General features: G+C 39.5%; 1 long non-coding RNA gene across 1 annotated transcript; it reads left to right on the top strand.

Moving 5' to 3' along the window:
* Positions 1-2,602: 2,602 nt before the first annotated feature.
* On the top strand, positions 2,603-21,214 carry LOC118819411. Its single transcript, XR_005008149.1, has 4 exons — positions 2,603-2,657; positions 6,044-6,108; positions 8,696-8,980; positions 20,509-21,214. It is a non-coding gene; the product is annotated as an uncharacterized LOC118819411 (long non-coding RNA).
* The last annotated feature ends 993 nt before the right edge of the window (positions 21,215-22,207 follow it).

Below are 22,207 nucleotides of genomic sequence, written 5' to 3'. Positions count from 1 at the left end.
TTTTTTCCTCCTGCTCTGTGATTGGTGCGCTTCTCTCTCTTGCTCCCTCTCTGATTGGTCGCGCGTGTTTTTTTCCTTGTCTCGGATTGGTCGCCCGCCAGCCCTGCTGCCTCGGTGACGTCACTGCAGGAGAGAAGTGACTGAGCTGGAGGCGATTAGAGCAAAACTGGAGAGTGAGAGCAGGAGAGGAGCACAGGCACAGAGAGAGAGAAAGAGACGAGGGATGGATGGACCGATGTTCCAGCGCTTGAAGACGACGGACTGACAGGATGAGTGTAGATTGTTCTTAAGTGAGCTTAGAGAGCGCGAACTGAGGTGTTCTGTTTTTGTCACGAATAACCCGGGTTGGAAATAAACTGGCAGCTTCTGCTCACTGGATCTGTAAAGAGGCTCGAAAAGCTCCGGAGAGGGAAACGATCCTGATGATGATAATGATGATGATGAAGCTGCTGGTGGTGTTTTTTGCTTGTCTGTGTTGATTAAGTGCTGAACAGCGTTGAAATCTTCATCGTCTCACACACGGAGCCTCGAAATGTGCCACCTGAACGCCTCTCAGCTCAGTCTCAGTCTGTCTCAGTCTGGCCATGACACAGACGAGCACGGAGGGCATCATAAAAAGTAAGAGATAACTGTTGTCATTAATCGTCTTTCACTGTCACGACTTCTTCTCCCTTTCTAGTCGCTCATTACATTTCTGAAGTTGTAAAGTTACGGTGTTGGATTAACACAGAGTTAAATTCACTTTTGCACTGTTTCATTAGCGTCCAGCTGGTCTTACATAGACAATATACGTGTTAATCCATCACTGTAGGTTTTAATTCAGCACTGTAGGCGTTGATTCATCAACATAGGTGTCAATGCTAAACTGTGGTTGTTCCATTCTGGACGTTTGTCTATGCATTCTGAGCTGTGCATGTCAGCACTCGCTTATATCATTGACTATGTAACGCACAAGGCCAGAGTGAGTGCTGATAGTATCTGCAAATGATGGATATCAGGCTCATCATAAATTAGCTGGTGGGTAAGTAATTAAATTAGCTTTGCACTTCTCAGCAATATCAGTTATTTGCATTGGAACAAAGATGTGTGTGTTTAAACCCATCAGCCTGATAGAACACTGGAAATCTTTCTATGGACTCAAAGCTCGAGCGACACAGGCCTTTATACAGCTAACAAAATACTGAAGTAATAAAAAAGTTACGCATTCATTTGAGTTCAGAGTCATTATTTTAGCTGTTTAGCACAAATCTAAGAAAAAGTCTTTTAAGCAAAAATAAAAGGTAGAAGCTGTACATTGTTAATGTCTTGATTTGGTGCAGAATCCTGATGTGAGCAGGTGAGGTGGGCTTATATGCTCTCTAATTACTGCGTGTACAAATCTGTTGTAAGTTTCAAATTAAATAAGAGTCACGTGCCTTACGTGCAAGCACAACAGGTAGACCAATTAGACGCAATGACGTCACGCGGCCAGACGACCCGCAGCCTTTGATTTTGTTGTATTTTGCTTCGTTTTATTTATTTATTTTTTTGCTTTTGTTATTTCACTTGTTTTATTTTTATTACTTATAATTACATATTACATATAAATGATGTCATTTATTTAACATTTTTTTGTTACTATTTTAATTTTAAAAAGAAAAAAAATCCTATACTGAGGTTTGCTCTTTCTTACTAAAGCGAGAGGCTTGATAAGTACAAACTAAAATTGATCATGTTTAAAATATTATACAGATATTTTCTAAGTGTTGGAGGGTCGTAGCTGATAAACTTTACTGTAGTAATGAGGGCCTAACAGAGCCTCAGATACAACCCTGACCTGCTCACACAAGACTGATTTTCTTTTATATTCAGTTTATTCGTGTTAAATTGTGGCAGAGAGTATAACTAACGCTCCAAATCAGCGATCATATTGGTGGTTTTCTGATGATTTTGAGGGCAGTATGGACGAAAAGTACAAGTTTTATACACCTTTATCCTCATTTTTCGTACAAAATACAAAAATGTGTCTTACTGCTCAATGGGAAAAATGGGAATAACACAACACACTTAAAAAGATGATTCGTCAAGGGTTCTTTAGTAAAGACAATGGTTCTGTCTAGAACTACGAGTTGGATATATATATATATATATATATATATATATATATATATATATATATATATATATATATATATATATAATGCTTCAATGGTTCTTGATTGAGAGTGTGTGCTATGTGGTTCTCTATAGCACCAAAAAGGCTTCTGCTTCTGTTATAGTGCTCAGCTTGTAACAGCAGAACAACCATCTTTTTAAGTGTGCTCTGATGTGTGCACGAGTGTTGGAGGAATGATATTAAATACGTGGCCAAGTTGTATAAACCAGAGCAACACTGCTAATATGCACGTGCAGGGGCGCGTCTGGAGGATGAAGTGAGGGTCCTCCAGCCCACGTGCACAGCTCAGCGCATCTCTCCCGCATGTGTTAACCTCTGCTGTGTTGGTCAGGTGTGTGCGCGAGCTGCTCGGCGCTGAGTGCACTGTGAAGGGAGGCTGCTGCTGTCTTTGGTTATCTAGCTGTATGAGTGTTTACGTGCCATCATAAAGCTAGATAACCGAAAGTAGGAACGGCCTCCTCTGCTGCAGGACAGAGGCGCGTGCGCATGGACGCTCTGAAAGGTAAGCAGCGTCGATTCTGACGCTTTTTAATAATGAGAATTGTGAGGCCTGAGTAATGACCGTTAATTCAGATTAATGCAGATTAATTCGGATTATTCAGGCTGCCATCTCAGAGGCCTAATCTGCAGATGGCAGGGTCTGAGTGGGCCTTAATAATTTTTTCACATCTTAGACCTTATACGTTTTAAATTATTTGCAATGTCATTTAAACCACTTTTAAACAGGCGAAATATTATACCTTGTTAACCCCTCAATTAGTGTATATAAATTATTATTTAAATTAATTTATCAAACAATTGAGCCAATCTTTTGAAAGACATAAAGACATAAAAGACATAAAAAAGAAATTAGAAAAGACAAAGTAAATAGAACGAGTCAGTGCCTTGCCATGGTAAGACACAATTATTACACAGTTATTTTATACACATAATTATTATATAAACGTCTAGAAGTATCGTGATATAATATTTTGCCAATATCGCCCACCCCTAATGCTTAGCTCGTGCATTCAGTTCTAGATCGGTTAATAGTAGTGTTTATATAATAATACCAAATAGATTGGTTTAATTTTATTTTTTCCAAAATTATATTGCTAATGATTATTGATGGTCTCGGCCGCTTTGAGGTTTAATTGCAAAGTCAACTTTTTTTACACGCACGAGCAGAGAGATAGCGAGAGAGAGAGAGAGGGAGAGAGAGAGCGCAGCACATAGTGCTACGGTCCTGTGTTAAATTAAGCCTTTAGCAGCGGACAACTGACAAATTAACGCGCCTGAAATGATTGTAATGCATTTTCTGAAGTACGTTGATAATTTGTGGTCCAAAGTCTCCAAAGTCCAAACACACCGACTCTAGTCAGCCTCGCTTCTCTTCTGCTCATTAATCGCCTCTGTAGAACAGAACCCAACAGGCAGCTGCTGTATTTCGAGCAGAATTCCAGACTCGGAACCTCCTCTCTCTCTCTCTCTCTCTCTCTCTCTCTCTCTCTCTCTCTCTCTCTCTCTCTCTCTCTCTCTCTCTCTCTCTCTCTGTCTGTCTGTCTCTCAGCCAGCGGCGCGGATTAGAGCCTGAACCGCGCTCAGCGATCAGGCCTACAGGGACCCTCAGTACAGGATTCCGGCTGCCCTCCAGCACACTAAGCTTGCTTGTGTTCTAGCTAGAGCGTAGTGTGTAATTCTAGAGCGCTCAGCTGGTGTAGATTCTAGAATGCGTAGCCAGTGCGTAGTGGGCCGTGGACCACAAATGGGCCGCGAAGCACCCTTTGCTGGTCCTCAGACCAGTACTGAAGAGAACCAGTAGTCCGCAGTGGGCCGGTGAAGGCACTTTGTCTTAGATTCAGTGATATAATTGACTTAACGATAAAAAATAAATTTTCAATGCAGCTACGGCGCACGAAAGCGTTAAAAACAAAATACACCCCACATCTCAGCTGTTCACTCGCGAGCAACTGATGTGTTGTAAAAAATTCCACTTAATTTGCCACCATGTTTACATTTAAGGCACTCAAACATTGCCGTGTTGAAATTTTCCCAAAAATGAAATTTAAATAAAAAAAAAAAAAGAGTTTTTTCCCTGTGGGCCTTCGTGTAGTGATGAATAGGTGGACCTTGAGGTGGAGAAAGTTGAGAACCCTTGTGCTAGAACACTGTGCTAAGCTGACGCATAGAATTCTAAACTGCTCAGCTGGTGTAAAATTCAAGAATGCTTAGGTGGGCAATGTGACTATATTTTATCGTTATCGTGATAATTTATGTCACATTTTTCTGAGCATATTGTAGATATCGCCAGTACTTTACAAGCACTGACCAACTATATGTTTCATTACAAAGTGCGCATAATCAGGTCTGTTTAATTAGATTTAGTGCAGTTTTTTAAAACACTGAAAAAAATTGTAGCTGGCAGTGGATTATTATTATTATTATTATTATTATTATTATAGTATTTTATACGCGACACTACAGCTTCTATTTTGTCTGTTACAATTTATTAAATCTCAGAACAACTAAACATTGTGATGTGTCTCCTGAAAACGTCTAGAAGAATCGTGATATTTTTCCAGTATCGCCCGCCCCCATGCTTAGCTCATGCATTGAATACTAGAATACGTAGCAGGTGTAGTGGAGTTCTAGAACACGTAGATAGTGGATGCCTAGAGTTCTAGCTCTTGTGCGTAAGTCTAGAACATTAGGCTTGCGTTCTAACTAGGGAATCATGCACTTGTTCCTTTTGGAACTTATAGAATGCACATAATCAGTCTGCGTCAGCGATCTAGTTAGATCTAGATACTCAAATATAATTGGCCGTCCTGGATGACCAGAGCTGGTTCTGATTGGTTTAATTGGGACAGCCTTGTGAATGGCCAGCACGAGGGTTTCCCACGAGGCGACGGTTTTGTTCCCAGACTTGTTGAGAGGGCTTAGAGACCCCAGGGCTGGATCAGTAGCGTTTTAGATTGGCTCTTGCGCGCGCCACACTCTCTCCCCCACCCACGCGCACGCAGAGAGTGTAGCCTTATCGCTGTATTTAAGGCAAAGCGAAACCGCACCCTGCACTAATTGCTGGACGCACTTCATTTTACGCGACCAGCTCGCGCGATAGAAATCAGCATTGTAGGATTTCATTTCATTAATTGCGTTGATTACAGTGATGACGGTGACGTCACCGTAGCTTAAGCGCAGTAGTGGTGGTTTGTCTGCGTAGTAAAGCTGTTTTAAATGCTTTAGTAACGAGTCACATGTGCAGGCACTTGTCAAGTTTAGGTAACGTTACAAACCAGCCTTTATTGCTGTAAAGCAACAGATTTAAAATGATCTAAAATAGCCTGTGTGTTTACTGCACTATATTCGTGCTTCAAAAAGTCTTTAACGAGGTCACCCAGAAAGCAGTGGCTCCATGGTGGGACTGATATTGTATGCAGCCGCTGGCTGAGGCCTGTGTGGTCAGTGGTTAGTGGTTAGTCATATTAACCACACAAAAGAAAACATCAACATTGTCTTTTAGATGTAAACTGATATCCAGTTGTAGAAGTAGTGAATGCACTGAAATGTTGCTACAAGTACTATTTAGACCTGCTAAAATCGGAATAATAGGCATATCTTCAACATTTGAATTAATTTTACCCAATATTGTATAGTCACAATGTAAACCAATGCATTTTTACTTGACAAAAGCATGTAAGCTGTGGGTTGCTGTGTTTCACTTATCTCTAAGAGAAGTTGAATATTTCACAGATGAACATTATTTAAAAATCATTGAAATTAATATTTATGGTTTTATAAGATATTTTTAGCAAGTCTTTCTTTTTTTCATTCTCAAAAGGTGTTTTATGTTTAAAATGCTCCGAATGTTGCATAAAGTCATGTTTTTGTTTGTCTCCCAAACCACAGCTCCATCCTGACCGTAGTGTCTTTGTGAGAGACCGGAGGACCATGCAGCGGAACAATACCATCTAGTAAGTACAGAATCGACCACAGTGCAGTATTTGAGTGGAGATGATAGCTGTTGTGTGGTTAACCAGCAGTACGACTACAAAACACTACACACACACAAAAAAAGTGACATGTCTAAAACTCCATAGGCATTTCACTGGGGCACCCTGGCAGCATGGCAGCGTACAAAAGAGCAGGGCCTCCTCCAGCAAGCAGCAGAAATACCAAAACGGCGAGCGTGGCTACGGGTTTGCGCTAGTGCCAGTCTGACCCACATCAATGCTGTGTGTTTGAGTGCGGCTCAGGCAGGTTCAGTCTAGCTTTAGCTTTGTGCTCCCTACGAGCAGAATTTTTATTCTAAAATGACATTTATACAAAGGAGAAAAGGTAAAAACTTCAGCATCTGCCCCAGCATCTTTACCTGTTGGCATTCATTCTGTTTGCTAAAAGCCTGTCAATCTGTTTCATGTCATTTTGTGTGTGTGTGTTTGTACTGTTTTGTTTTTGCACGTTTTCAGGACAAAATGTTCTGACTTGGTAGGAAAATCAGAGAAAAGGGCTTACAAAAAATGTCTGGACCAACTAGATGAGCCTGTGCTTACAAATGCAATGGTTTATTTTTGACCATTTGTTTGCTACTCAGAGAGTCAGTTCTAATATTTACATAAAATATATTTGGCACATTTGACTATTATCGCATATAAATGCTTATATATAATAACACATATTTGACATATGTATAGATGCATATATACATATTATCATTACATATGTTTATGTTCATATGTAATATGGGACATTATTGTTACCTATAGGTACTAATAGGTACTAGTACATGTGAGGTGTTACTTGGGATATATTATTATCACATATAGATGTTTACATATATATAACGTGTTTGACATATGTATGGGTACATACATACATATCATTATATATTTACATTCATATGTAACATACGACATTATTGTTACTAATGTATATGAGACTTTTTTACATGTAAGTATTTATATATATATCTATATATATATCTATATATATATATATATATATATATATATATATATATATAGATAGATATAGATATAGATTATAGTAATACGTATGGGGCATATTATCAGTACATATGGATACATATATGGGACCTTATTACTCATAGGTACTTTTATATATTATTATTACATACAGGTACTCACACACACACACACACACACACACATATATATATATATATATATATATATATATATATATATATATATATATATAAAATGAAGGACATGTTGCATTTTACATTACATATAGATACTTGATATATAGATTAGATTATATGATATATAATTCATATAGGCCCTTGTTCTGATACGGTACAAAAACAAACTTGTGTGTGTATCTGCTGCCGCTCTCTGACCCGCCCTTCACCTGAGCACCGACATTCACAGATCCTCTGACACTTCGTGTCAACATAAACAGCACTGCCAGATTCCCATGCTTTTCCAAAATGAAAAAAAATCACTTTTCCGTACTGCCTTGGTGCTCAGAGATTTGACTGGCTTACTGAAACATAGAGGTCACAGTCGAAAAGACCATCTGTTCTAGTTCCATGCCAGTGATTATTGCACAAAATATTACATAACGTGATATTTTGTGTTTTGCATTAAATGCATGAGTTTAGTTATTATCATCTATCAAAAAGTGCACTCGCCACATTCATTGATGATGTGGAACTAAAGCTAATGCGCAGAACTCAATGATGCCACGTTAAAGTCACAAAATATATTTGGTATGAATCATAGATAAAATCAAAGAGACTGAGACAGAATTCGAATGTCTTTTGGCATGCTTCGGAATACGCAGTCGGAATGACTCCAGGACATTAGACCAGGAGGGATGGTGGGGGGGTTTCAATGCGATAAATGATCAGAGAGAGGAAATTATATGTCTGTCTCCGTCTCGGTAATGATAAAAACGTATGGGTCACTATCACGTTACATATTACTGTTATGTAAAATTAATGTGTGCAAAGAAATTTTGTCATCATTCATTAACAATGATCTTTTCCAGCTAAACTGGTTACCCAGCTAAATTGAATAAGGCTCGTGCGATGAAATTATGGGTGGACAGCAATTGATCTTGAAGCTGATTTAGTACACCTGTGCTGCGACTGCCACATCAACCACGCAACTAGCTAGCAGAATTCAAAAAGCTGTTGCGCAATCCACATTACTACGTTTAGTGTTAACAACATACAATCCACTTATGAGAGCAGCAAAGAAGCTTTATTGAAGAAGAAATGGTGAAGCTGAGCAATCGTCAAGTTCTTTATGGTGAAGTTGCTTTGCATAGAATACAAAGGAATTACAGTTATTTTGTTCCTTGATTTTTTTTTTCCTCTCTAAAGACAGATTATACGGTAGTTGCCATGACATCCGCTTTTGGCGGTGATAAAAGGGGGCTTTTTTTATTGTGCTTTACTTTCTTGTTTCCCCCCATAGTGACTGCCAGGCCATTCACACTGTCTTGATGGAGCACGACAGGAAAAAAAAATGGCACAACCACCCAAATGAAAGAATAGAAAATAATGGTCAACTCTCATCCTCCTTTCACTAGCCCCCTCCCCTCCCACCATCAACGGAAGCGTTTAGTGCCATGTGTGCCCCCAGAGAGGGGACCGGGAGGGAAAAAAAAACGATGAGCAAGAGGCTGCAGCTTGTGTGCCAGTGGGGACAAAGAGGCTGCTGCCAGTTGCCACGGACCACCCCCACCTACCCCCTACTCCCCCACTCCCCCCAGATGCTGAAGATTGGAGCCCAGAACGAGGGGCTTGTGTGCGAGGAAGCCATCTTGATGGAGAAGCTGGCTGCCTGCTTCCTAAAATGGCTGTGTTGGCATGAGGTAGGTTTGCATCATTGCCTCTATTAGACCCAGCATTGGCCATTATTCCTAGTTCACAGCAAAGCTTTGAGCTCGCTTTCATCTCTCCATCAGCCATGCTGATCTCGCCAATTACCCCAGTAGGTCATTCCAAATGCAAAAAAAAAAAACAAAAAAACAAATGAACGGACAAAAGCTCCATGCTTATTCCTTTTACCATGCTGCAGGGCTACAGTGTATTAGCCATTGTTTTTTTCCTGCTGCTGTTGGTGCACCTTTTGTTAGAAGCATATATCAAATTTGCTGTATACGAAAGCCACTAACATTCAAAAATAACAGATTGTTTAAATATAAAAACAGGCCCCATATCATGGAAGAACATCTTTTTTAAAATGAAGTTTGATGAGTGTGTATTATTGTATCATTGTATGTATCATTGTTAAAGTTTCCAAACGTCCATATATCAAAACTAAGCAAAAACCGCCCATTTTTGCATTCATTTTTTTGTGATGTCAAGAAAAAACCCCATTTACATATTTAGCCCCACCCACTCACACTGAAGTTGTAAGAAGTGTAGCAGCCTGGACTGCTTCTTGATTTAGTCTCAGTCAGAACAGAGATTATTTACATAAGACACAGCAATTAATTTAATTCTAAACAATAAAATGGGTATATAAAAATGAATTAGAACTGTTGTTGGTGTATGAACCCACACAAATATTATAAGCGGACGTAATAAAAGATGAGAAAAATGCAGGATGTGGGCCCTTACAAGTAATGCACATGCACATCTGCACACACCATGCAATGTAATGACTTATGAACGGAAATGAAGCCTACTTATTTAGTCATTTGGGATGAAATGGAAGTGACGGTTATGAGTATGTGCTGTTATCTTAATCTCACACATGTCACATTTCCATGATTAAGCATATTCATAATCGTCCTAGTTTGGGGTATAAAAACCAGGAAAGGTAAGGGTGAAGTGTGTATAAAAGAACGAAAGCTTTTTAAATGATCAGTTAAGCGTCACTTCACTGAGAAGAAGTCCTTTTTTGATGAAAATAGTAGTAGACTCTCCAAAAAGTGAAGAGATAACTACTTCACTCCTGGCCTCAAGTCAGTGCAATGATATAGTTTGACATCCTCTTGACCAGTGAACCAAAGCCGGCCCATGCTGAAGTGCTCTCCGTTTCATTATTGAGTAGGATTCGTTTGTCCTCCTTGCCGATAGGCTTCATGCAGGTGCTCACACTGAGTAGCACATAAGCTTAAGAAGGGGTTTCAAGGCCGCTGCCAGAGCCTTAAAAGCATGGCATTGCAAACTCTCTGCACATCCTGTAAGTGGACTCAGTAGAAGTGGTGCAGTATGTACAGCTAGGGCTCCCTTCGCCGAGCAACGAGGAAAAAGAGAGAGGCCTCTGCATGTTTTGTCACTCAGATGGAATGGCAGTATCATGCTATGTGGCATTAAAAGGTCACCGCTGTCCTCACATCGATTGCTGATGGTATGCAAACATTATCATTTGTCTGTTTTAATGCTCTAAATGCTGGGGCCGGGCAGGGAACCATCCCAAAGAGCGTTTATTTCATGATGACAAATCGACTGGATCGTGACTTTTAAGCAAAACGGACATTACGAATACTAAGCAGATAGGATCAATGCAATGATGAATGATCAAAACGGATGTGTCATCTTTTGAATATTTAAAGCCATTTAAATATCGTCTACCTGAAGGGAAAAAGATATATATGTATATTTGCATACTTACTGCACGCTGGACCTTGTGTGTCTAATATGATCTCAGTATTCCCAAGAAAGCACGGCAATCAGCGACCAACCTTTCTGCTAATCTACGTACGAGCAGCCCATTCAAATGAGCATGCAAATGGGAAAAAAAACAGCCATAATATTTTTTTGTCTCAGTTTCTTCAGAGGTGTGCCAATATCGAGCCAGCCGGAGAGAAAAAAAAGCATAAGCATAGGATCAGCACTGCTCGCTACACGACGCAGAGGCTTAAAAATAAAGGAAACAATGATGCAACCGCTGCCTGTTAATGAAAAAGGAGCAGATCCCCATATTAACATAATTGCATAGGAACGAGCAGAGAGGAGCGAGCCCCCAATTAAAGGCGCAGGAGCGCTTTAGTGCAGCCGAGGCCATTCGGACAAGGTTTAGCTGAAATTTGCCACCTTATGGACTGTGTACATTAATGTTGTGCCTTTTTGGAGTAATAGTGATGCACTCATTCATATGCATTTATGGTTAAACAAGCTAGATGAGCTGCTTTTGTTAAAGTGTATGTTGTTTGTTTTATGTGAACAGGCTGTAGTGTGTTTACAGTGGCTGTAAATGCATACAAGGTCCAACCAAATATTCTACATTACACCTATTGGGAAATCTAAGACCAGTCTATTGAAATAGAAAGCAGTTTAGGCCTTTATGTATTAGAGGATTAAGGTAATCACTTAGACTATTCAACATAAAATCCTTACCTAAAAATACTGCTGAAATATTAAATTATTTTGATGAAATTACTTGCATGTATGTATGAATATGGATACAGTATCCTCTACAGGATTTAGATGTGGTTCAGTTTATTTGGCACACTATTTCTGTTCAGAAAAAAAAGGCTTGTTGAAATGAGAGAGCTGTGCCTTTAATAGCTGTTTTCTAATTAGGCAGTGCATCTCCATCGGAGAGGGGGAGGGGTTTCAGTCCTGCTTTGCATTTCTCAGTGCTTTATGCAAAAAAAATCCTTTACTGCCTCTTAGATGCAATCACAATTTAGTACAGAAACCAATGTAAAGAGATTGTGCTGTTATAGTGTATAGCACTATTGCATGGTGTGTGTATGCAGTAGCATAAAAATTTAATTTATACTACAAATGGTGTTTGTGTATCTGGGAACGAGTCAGAGTGAGCGAGAAAGAGAGTGTGTGTGTGTGTGTGTGTGTGTGTGAATAAGTACACTGGCAGGGGGAGTGGATGTTTGTCAGTGCATAATGTGGCTGCTGCGGAGCGTTGGCAAAAAAGTGTTAATTATGCCACTTGGCACGGTGCCAATCCTGTACCAGATTTTTCCAGTTTCCAATATGCAAATGGCGATTTGAAATGAGCATTGTTGTTGTGCTTTAACGCTAACGGCCGCCGCGTTTTTCAGCAGCGTGAAGTGTATCTGCGTCCTGCGGTTAATGGTGTTTTTTGAGACATAATAGACAATACAGAATCAGTACAATCACCACTAATTGTTTTGGGGCACTACACAAACCACACACTTGCCTTTTTCATTAATATTTTGAATGAAAAGCTGTGCATTTTACATGAAGACCTGTAATATTGTTATATATGGTTATATATTAAATATATGTTTATTCATTATTAATCTGACCACCGACTACTATAAGGCTATAGCTAAATCGCACAGTGGAATATGCCTATTTTGTGCTGAATGGGACCACCTTTTTTAATTGAATTTCCAGTCAGAATGGCCGTTAAGTACAAGTTATTCAGTTTTCACCATCGGGGAAAAAAGCAGGGACATAAAATTATACAGAAGCCTCAACATCTGAATATAATTTGTTCAGTATTTAGTATGTCCACACTTGCTCTTATTGCAGCTTATTAAAAAGACTTGCTTTCAGTTTTTTCAAAGAATCCTGCAGGTATTTTTCCACAACTCCAAAGTTCAGTCTTAGAATTTGGTTGCATTCTCATAATTCAAGTAATCCCAAATACATTCAGTGATGCTGAGGTCTGGACTCTGGACTGGCCAGGGCTTTTTGTTTTATTTGCATATTTTTTCTCCTTTTCTCAGTGAGGGCTTCTTAACAGCTACACATTCTTTCAGACTCATAGCACTGAATTGTCTTCTCACAGTGGAAAGATGGACAGAAACACCTGTAGATTTTTTCAGATCTGAAGCAGCTTGACTTTCTCTTCTCTCTTATGTTTATCTGATGAGGACAGTTTTGTTGGTCTACCAGGTTTTGCATAGGTGTTAGGAGTCCCATCATCTCTGTTTAAGTCATTTTTGTTCTCCAGTTTTGAAAGGTGCTGCTTTTTCACCGGATTTCCTTTGACTTTCTCCTTTTTTATGCAAGGTTTATCAGCTTATATCAGATCGTCTCTATAATGTCTCCTGAGAAATGAATAATTAATGGCTATTCTGACTGTAAATGAAATAAATTAAGGGTGGACTTTTCACAGTACTGTATATGTAAACTGAACAGATTAGTTAGCTATGTTTAAAATGCGTGCATTTATAACAAAATAAATGAAGGTTTTGGATTCAACTGCATTGTTTGACCCAAATAAAAGTGCTATATTAAGTAATTCACACACATATTGGAATATTTGCTGGTGAATTTTGTTATGCAGAAATATTGGATTTATTAGATATAAGTGTAGGTGTCTTGGTGTGCGTTGAACTGCTTGTGCTAATATTGTAGAACATTAAGGCAAAACCTTGTGTTTTTGTCAAGGTTTGGCATTCTTCAGACCTTGTGTGCTCTGGCCACAAATTCTGATCAGTACATATCCTTGCCCTCCTGCCTGTGTAGTAAACACCAGTTAACCTCCTCATAGGACTGTAGAAGGTTGGTACAGAAATTTCTGGGGTGAAATGTGCAGCTGTAGGCTGCGTGTTGGTAAACAGTTGGACAGTGCTACATTATTATTCTGATCGCCCTCTCTGCTCTACAATGGCGGCATTGTGAGGGGCGCTCTTGACGAGGCTACGGTCCCCCTTTTTCCCACCATTGTCACCGTGGATGGGGTGCAAAAGACAGAGGGGGCACCAGACTGGGAATGATGCTGAGGCCCAGACGGAGCCACATGCCAAAATTAGCACCCAAACCAACAGACTGGTGGAAAAAAAACGCGCCCTTTTTCAATTTTGCCTGTATGTAGATGAGTGGGTGGGTGCATGTTGGTGCCCATGCTGGTGCATGCATTTGTGGATGTGATGTGTATAAGCAGGAGGGCTTTTACAACCATCTGCATGTGCACTGTAAATAATAGTGCACTGAATGCTAATCAACATGAGTGATGCATGAAGAATTTGCTCTGTTTTTCATAACTTTCATAGCATATATGCAATGTATGCTATGTCTTGCATGTAGAAGCGTCCAACATTTATATTTCCATTCCACAACACACAGAACACGATATAAACAGCAACTAACATTAACCGTCACGTACCAAATTAGCTAGAGACTTGCAATGTTGTGCACAACATGCGTGCCAAAACATACAGAAATCCTAATCATTCGTGTTGAGATCCAGCACGGGAAGATTAACGGCGCGGACCTGGACGCACAGTTCGTCTCTCTCTCTCTCTCTCTCTTCCCCCTTCTGCTAGGGCACAGCAGTTGGGTGAGCAATTAATTAAAGCTCCATTACAATATATTACCCAGGAAAATGGAGGTGGCGATACAGAAAAGCAGAGAGAAAGGGAGCGAAAGTTTACGCCAGGGGCTGAGACAGTATTTCATAGGAAAACAATGAAGAATCGGGGACAAAAAATGGAGGGGGGTGTAATTTATGTTAGGGAAAAAAGGCTGGAAGAAGGGTAGAGAGAACAACACACTGAGAGGCTAGAGGCTAGAAAAAGAAAAGGAACACTCCAAACGTTAAGCTGACTGCATAAGCACCTGTGCCTTTTGCTCCCTGTTGACTCCCTATTAGATAAGGTCACCTGTAAGAAGCTGTGGTCAGAGAAATAGGCCGGGCCAGCATGTGCGGCATGACGCTTTGGGTCCAGCGTGCGTGTGGTGTGGAGTTGATGGGTGATGTGTTTAGAGTGGGGGAGGGGCCGTACTGTCTGGCTCTGCCTGTGGCCCCATGTGGCAGATGCTGCAGCTGGCATGCTAATAGCGAAGGCCTATGGGAGTCGACTATCTGGGAATATTTGTCTGGCATACTAACAGTGTTTCCACACACCCTGTTCATATGTCATCCTTCATGTCTTCTACCATGAAGGTTCAGTATATAGTGCACTTGTAATTTAATATGCTTAAAGTGATGTTTCCTAAATTGTTCTTGGTGTGAACATATCATTCAAATCTTGCATCTCAATTTTTGCCGTTGCACAGTTTGAAAACTAAAATGTCAGGATTAACGGACCAATAGAAATTACTTGGGAAAAATTAGATTCCGTTCAAAGTTAAGAATGCTTTTTCTTCCTTTGTAAGGTTGCCATTTTGGGGGTTTGAGGTTTTGTTTCAAAGGTGACAACATGGTTTCAGGGAATACCTTTCATTTTTACATTATGTGGAGATAATATAGCCATTAAAAAGGTTCCCCATGCTCATATATTTCACTTAGAAACATGGATCTTTGAAGAACCATGAGTTGAAAGGTTACTTAGATGAACAACATGGCTCCTCTGTGGCACTGCTCCAAAGAAGCCTTTGTCACACCATTATTTTTACAGATGTCGGTCAATATGCTTCTGTGGGTTACAGCATACATGCAGGGAGTATGAAGCTTTTAGCTGAAACCTTCTGCATTTCTGCACCTATGCATCTCTACTTGATATCTGCTAAATGATTCAGGATTTAAGTATTCAAGTAAGTTATCATGTTCTTCGTGGATACAGATTGCAGAATAGTCAAGGCACAAGTTGCACACTCCAGTGAAATTGTATTAAAATCTGTTCACATCGTGAGTGGCTCGATGGGGCTTGTATGTTTTACGGTAAAATTCCCTTTTTCTCCCATGTGGCTACCTCAGCTGCCGATCCCATCTTAATCTTGGGATAAATGCGATTATCCCGAAAAGAGTTGTTCTCAGCTTTGTATCGACTACAGGGGAGCTTTGAAATGACTTCCCCCTCCTTTCTCTGCCCCCTCCCTGGCCGATTGGCCGTGAAAAGCCTGGGATGGGGATTCCTGAGCATGACTCTGGCTGAGGGGATAACAGGCAGCAAAAAGGACCTCACTCAGCAGAGGCAACAGGAAAGGTGCTGATGAAGGATCAGACTCTTCTCCTGTTTTGAATGGTCACCCTGATCACTATACACATGCAGCTGTCATGATTTTAGATATGCAGGACATTGTGTATTTACCACAGAACATATAAAGAGTATGTCAACAAATTGCATTGAAGCTACAACAGAGTAAATGTGATATGGTCAGAAGAACTAAAATCTTGCTATGGCCTTAATATGCTATATAGCATTTTTAGCCATAGTTTATAGTGTCTATAGCCAGATGGCACAATAAGGTAATGAAGTGCTAAGTGGCAAGTCCACTTTAGTTAAGCTCATTCACGTATAAATTCACTTGAAATCTTCCTATAACTAATAATAACACTTTGCAAAAGATCTGCACTCATGTAAGATCATGTAACCTCCTTTTTGCCTTTGCTAGCTCATCTTTTCAAAACTTTCTTTTTTGCACTGTTAAAGAGAAATTTATTTTCTGTACCTGTTCATATTAATAAGTCCTATTAGGTGGATGTTTGAGCCATCTGACTAGAGGCTGATTGAGAAGTTCTGCTGTGTTACATAGTCATAGAGCTATAAAGATTAGAGTCGACCTCTGAATCTTGCCCAGATCCTGAAAACAGGCACTAAATTGAACATCAATTACCACATTATGTGAGGATATGAGAGCAGGGGAAGAGAAAAAGACTGTTAAAACCAGGGAATACATTAAAATAGACTCTAGAATTAGCAACAGATTCAGCAATTAATACAGAAAATATGGTCAAACTGATTTTTCATACTGTGCTATAGTTACTGAATAGCAAAAAATAATATCCTGGTTGTTTTTCTGTTACCATCGTTACCAAAAACTGGTTAGAGAAACTTTAGAAATTGGTTCCCATCAGATACAATGAGACACAATAAAGCCTGAAACCCTCTAATAATAATATGCAAATGAATACAACTATTTCAATATGATGTCAGCACTAGAGTCAAGTTCAAGTTCGCTGCCTTGGAGCGATGTCTAGTCAAGGCAGACCAGACTGGGTACTTCTTCATCCAGTTCTGTGAACTTACTCCCCCCGTGAACCCCACAGCCCCCCCGAGCCCTCCAACTCTGTGCAGTTGCTAAGGGAGAGGGGGCTGCCTGGCCCAGTAATGCACTGGTGAAAAGGCCGGCCTGTCAAAGTGTCTGAGGGAAGTCAGATCAGTGTGCCCCCGCCACCCTACCCACCTCCACACACACACATACACACACACACACACACACACACATACACTCTACCCCTAGCAGCTGGACACAACCACACTATGTGTGTGTGCATTTTAGAGCCTGGGAATGTCAGCTTGCAACGAGCACTTTATATTCATCAGGCCCTCCCATTCTTTCTCTCAGTGACTTTGGTAAACAGCCCCCTCCCTTCCTTAAGTGTCTAGTCTACCTCCATCCCTTCAGCACTCCCCCCACCCGCCACCCACCCCGACCATGCAAGTTCACTCTCCTGAAAGAACAATGTGTCTGATCAGCTTTTGGTGAAAAATAGTCTTTCACCATCTTTCCTCTGCAGTTTCAAAAATAGGTTCATCAGTGGTACTTTAATTTGATTCTGTAGTTCTAGGGAAATCCTTTAATTGATATTGAGCATTGATATTATGAATATTTCACCCCTGATGAACATAGCAGACTAATAGGGGCATTAACATAGCTGTATGGCATTACAGTGTATTCGAACAATCCCACTCTCTATTCAGCTTGGGAGTATTTACAGCGGGAGCTGTTGATTCTTCAGTACTGTAACAGATTAAAGTTAGCACCCAAGGCTAGCTAGGTGTGCATGTACAGTAGCCTGTGAAAATGTTCTTCGGAAAGAAAGGGCTAGTGTTATGTGTGCGTGTGTGTGTGTGTGTTTTCTTGAGGTCTCATTCAAGTCGGAGGACGAGTATTGAGAATAAAAGGCCAATGATTTGCATAAGCTGCATGCTGTCTGAGGGGCTTGGGGGTGGGAGCTGGGGAGGAAAAAAAACGATATGAGGGAACATAAAAAAGGAAAAGAAAGAAACCCCACATTGTGGAGGCAGAGAAAGAGAGAGGGTGCTTGAATGAGGGAGAGGGTGAAAATTAACAGAGAAAGGGGTCTTGCCAAGTCTCCTGGAGGGATTAAATTGTCCAGAAGCCTCTCTACATATAATTTGGTAAAATTGGTAATGGCACCACTACACAGTACTTGCGCACAAATTTGAAGCATGATGAGGCATGGGGTAATTTTTAAGACTTTACAAAGCAGACAGGAAGGGAAATAAATTTGTGATAAACAAATAAGACATGGACATAGCTACTGTAGTTGTGAATGTACGTCAGTTTTACAGATTAAAATTGCATCGATTAGTATTGGGCAATATTAAACATCAAGGAAAGACAGATATAAAAATTTGCACTAGGCATTCAAGCCACCAAGCTAATGAATATTACGGCTAAAATTAAGTATCTGTGGCCAGAATTACAGATGTTTATTGTATATGCATTTTTTTAACAATGAGTAAGCATGCGTCAATACAAAAAACACACAGATGTTCTGTCATGTCTACTCATTTTCTTTTTCATTGTACATGACAAAGTAGGTAGTAATATTAAGGAAGCATCGTTTTTCAACTAATTAACCAATTTGAAGATTTTTGTCATTCAATCCTGCTAACCTTCCGTTTCAATACTGTGTTTTCTAGACAAGAATGTCTACCTGCCATGGAAAATGATGACATGCTCGACAGAACATCAGAACATCAGAAAGTCAAATCCTTCTCCAGCAAATTCTTTCTTACACTCATTCTTTTCTACAGTTTTTCAATTTTTTCCATAGTCATCAGTATCAGATTTTTTTTACAGTCAGCATTGCTACTTGCAGCAAAGCCATGTTTTACTAATCTACACTATTAAAAAAGATGATTCTTCAAGGGTTCTTTGGTAAAGAAAATGGTTCTATATAGAAAGACAAACAGTCAAAGCACATGATTAAAGGGAGCTTTGCATCATGTAAGGGTTGTAGATGGTTCTATTTAGAACCCTTTGTGAAAATTGTTCTATATAACACTATAAAGGGTTACACTATTGTTAAAAGCCAGAGAACCTTTTTTGGTACCATATAGAACACTTTTTGCTGAGAGTGTAGCGTAAGAGTGTAGTGAATTCCAACAAACCATATGATAGATATGATGCTAGTAGTTCTGTGTCAGACCAAACAGGCTCCGGGTCTTGCGTGGGAGGGTGAAAGTAGTTGGTTTGTTTTCAGTGTTGGTTCTTGTTTTTAAAAGTGTAAAAATGCAAAACAACTCCAATGCAAGTGGTCACTTGGGCCACTACATTTTCTGTGACCAGAATGTGAAATGTTGTGGCCGGGGGCACCAGATAAAGTCTAACCTTGATTGACAGTATTCTATTTTTAAATCTAATGCAACTTTGTAACACCTCAACTGGGTATAGTGCCAGTGTATGCACCACCAAAAGTGGTATTTAGCTTGTTTACAGTGTGTTTTGGAAGACAAACGTTCCACCAAACATTAAACTTTGATGCTTGCAGATTCAGGAAATTTCTCATACCATAACATTACATTTTTTGTGTTGTATTCACAAACGTACCACGGTCAACACACAGTGTCAACATTATCTTAGCAAAGAATCAGGAAAGAATGATTGACCATCACAGTTCCAGTGTACAGACTGTATACTTCATGATAAGACTAGAGCTTTAGTCTTGCAGGTCATGTACTGCTTGTGCTTCTCTCCACTTCAGCAAGTAGTTCTTATTATTGTAAGCCTGTTCTTCGAGATACTCACTGAATCTAGAACCAGTGAAAAAATAGTGCCGTGTCATCACTCAGAAGTGCAGGGTTAACCCCTTAATGTTCTTATTGTTAAGTATTAATCCTACGACTTATTATTCAGCAACTACATAATTTTTGCCAAACAAATAATGTAGATACAAATAGAAAAAGTCAAATGACTGATCAAGTGTTTCCCAGATGTTGTTACCCAGCAGATAAAAAAAAGCTAAATCAGTAATATTAGACAGTAAACGGACACCAGGTGTCTGTTGTTGATTAATAGTCATTGAGCCATCATGCTTGACAGTGCATTCTGATTTCATGCCTTTGCACTGGACCTTATTGCCGTAAACAGAAAAGCATCAAAAAGTAACTCAACAAAAAAAAAATTGTGTCTGTGAATTCAGTATTCTTACTCGACAGACAGTTTAACCCCTGAACAAGCCATGGGCCTGCCAGTGGGCCCAAAGTTTTATTACATACTTCTATAACCTAAGAATAGCTCCATTAGTTTGCATTGAAGTCCCTGTAGTTACTGAATTATAAGGCTTTGTATAAAATAAACCTGGAATGTTAAGGATTTAATTCTCTTGTGCAGAGCTGATGGAGCCTCTTTTGTGTCATTTTTTCCAACATTTCAGTTATTTGTTTGAAATTTGACAGCTGGATGGAAGCCCGGCTAATGTTTACTAGAAATGGAACTTGAGCTAATGCCGTAGTGGATTGTGAATTGTCTTTGTAGTTTGTGCCATAATACACCATATTAACAGTGCTTTTTATTTTTTTCTTTTTCTTTCTAGAACCAGGATGATGACCCCCCTGATCTGATTGGTTGTCCATGACCTCATCTTCCACAGTTTTAACTTTGGAGACCAATGGATTGACCACTAAAATCTGATATCTGATGACTCGTCCTGGCGAACACATAATGGACAATCAAATCAATTTGCACAATTTAGAGGATTCGCATAAAAATCTAAAAATTTTAAAGTCCTTGTACTTAAATGTAATGTATAAAACTGTATATGTAATATATGTATGCTGCATATTGTTTTTACAAAGGCCAAGTGTTTTACAGTCTTTTCAGACTGTGCAGAATCCTTATGATGAGAATGTGCCTTAATGTGTGAACTGTTTACAATGAAAGAGTAGAGTGCATCTATTAATAGACGATACTGTACAGTGTTAATGAATGTGCAAGTCATTTCTGTTCCGCTGTTTTAAATGTGCTTTTAATGTCTCTGTGACTAAATGAAATCTACGTCCTTCCATGATGAACATTATATCCATTAAAACTCGTCCTTCCACTGAGAGATATCTCACTCATACAGGAAATGGTGCTCTTTGCTTAATAATCAGGTTATTATTCTGGCACATGTGTTAAATACTGAAATGAGGAGCTGAAACTTCTCCAGGCCTTCTGTTTAACAGCGTGATTCATTCTTTGTACTTTACTCAGCCATGTATGAAATGGAATCAATAAACTTGTGCAATATGAAATTGACATTTAAGAGCTGATTGTTTATTTCCAGAACCAGTTTAGAATTTCTGTGAACTCTTGTGCAACAGTTGTAGCATCATTTGTCCTGCAGTGCTGCGCAAAAGTCAGAGACCACATTTCATTTATTTATTCTTCAGTCAAAACAGACATTAAGTACAAATTATTCCTTTTCAGCCTCAGGAAAATAACAGAGAACACTTTTGACCACACTTCCTCTTCATTACAGCTTATTTTCTTTCTATCACAGAGGCTCAATTTCAGTTTTTCAGAGAAATCTGCAGGGATATTTTTCCACACCTCTAAATTTAAGTCTTAGAAGTTGGTTGCATCTTCTGCTTTTCATGATCCAAGTAATCTCAAACACATTCAGTGATGTTGAGGTCTGGACTCTGAGGTAGTCAGTCCATTGTTCTGAGAACACCAGCTGATTTGTTAGTTTGCTTTGTTGTTTTTCTTGCAGCTGAGATTTTGTAAATGTATACACAGATTTGAGCCTTTCATGGACCTGAAAGGGTGTGTATCTTTCAATCTTTTTTTGTGAAAAAGTTTAACAGCTTGGAACATTCTAGAAAATATCAGATGGTAAAGGTAGCAAATTCATGAAAAATTCTAGCCGTTGTTCCACTATATGGTACCGGTGCAACACGACTCTACTCGCCTTTTTTGGTTTTCCACTAGGTACTGGTGCTACTTTTGTATAACCTGCTGAGCCAACACCAAAAGGAGATGTGGAAAAACGGCAGACGTCTGATTGATCGAAGAGAATTGTTATTATCAAACTAAAGACATATGCTAAAGTTAGCTACAAGGTTAGCATAACCTTGGTATGAGGAACCATATATATATATATATACATGCACACACACATACAGAAATGCGCATCGTTTTCTGCTGACTAGCCATGTGAATAAACTAGACAGAAGCGCAATATATGGAAGCACTTGCTGATTTGCCACTTATAATAACAATGGACTGACCGCCTCAGAGTCCAGACCTCA

This window comes from Colossoma macropomum, unplaced genomic scaffold (assembly GCF_904425465.1).
Source record: "Colossoma macropomum unplaced genomic scaffold, Colossoma_macropomum, whole genome shotgun sequence".
Lineage (NCBI taxonomy): Eukaryota > Metazoa > Chordata > Actinopteri > Characiformes > Serrasalmidae > Colossoma > Colossoma macropomum.
Note: the sequence above shows the minus strand (reverse complement) of the source record. Positions and strands in the feature narration are given on the sequence as shown.